Source organism: Bison bison, unplaced genomic scaffold, assembly GCF_000754665.1.
Source record: "Bison bison bison isolate TAMUID 2011002044 unplaced genomic scaffold, Bison_UMD1.0 scf7180017864535, whole genome shotgun sequence".
NCBI classification, from domain to species: Eukaryota; Metazoa; Chordata; class Mammalia; order Artiodactyla; family Bovidae; genus Bison; species Bison bison.
This window is the reverse complement of record NW_011495084.1, coordinates 9,490,467-9,491,108: the sequence shown is the minus strand read 5'-3', so window position 1 is coordinate 9,491,108 and position 642 is coordinate 9,490,467. Positions and strand designations below refer to the sequence as shown.

The window sequence follows — 642 nt, the reverse complement described above, 5'->3', positions numbered from 1 at the left end:
TAGCAGTGGCCTGGGCAAGTTCTAACCTCTCCTCTCTGGAACCTTCGCTCAACCTTCAAGTTCGTCAACCCGCGAAGATAATGGGGCTACAGGTAAGGCGTACGAGGTCGGAGGATGCGGTGTCCTCTTCCCAAATTCTCACTCGCCCCCTGCCAAGCTCGCGGCCCCCACTCCACCGTACAGGGACAGACTATGAAATCAAAGAAGCTAAAACTTCTGCCTTCTTACAGAGAGCACCACCCAGGGCGTCGCCAGCGAACGCCCAAGGAGAGGGCGGCGTCTTCCCACCTCTTCAGACTCTGGCTGGGCCCCTCAGCCCCAAAGGCAGGAGCTTCTCTCACCCGGGACCGCTCCCGTCAACTCCTCCCCAGCCACCAACCAATAGCCCGACCTCACCTGGGAGCAGTTCCACGCGGGGTTGACTTAGAGAAACCTCGGGAAAAGCGGTCCGTCGAGCGACGCCACCGAAGGCACAGGCATGTTCGGCCTCTTTCAGGTCACCAGCGCAGACACGCCTCGGCCGCAGCGCCTCCCGCCTCCGGGCGGTTCCCCCGCACCCCGGTACCGCCGCAGCCTCCCGCACTGCACGCCGGGAACGGCCTACCTCCACTTCTCAGAGACTTCATCGTCCTAAAAGTCCCG

The 642-nt window shown here is 62.3% G+C and overlaps 1 protein-coding gene across 1 annotated transcript in view; it reads right to left on the bottom strand.

Annotated features, from left to right (window-relative positions):
• The window catches only part of TMTC3 (transmembrane and tetratricopeptide repeat containing 3), a 52,386-nt gene extending 51,767 nt beyond the window's left edge, over window positions 1–619 (bottom strand). Inside the window, exon 1 of the mRNA XM_010832053.1 lies at window positions 397–619. The gene's annotated coding sequence lies outside the window, so the exon portion shown is untranslated. The remainder of the gene's footprint in view (window positions 1–396) is intronic.
• Between the last annotated feature and the right edge of the window lie 23 nt (window positions 620–642).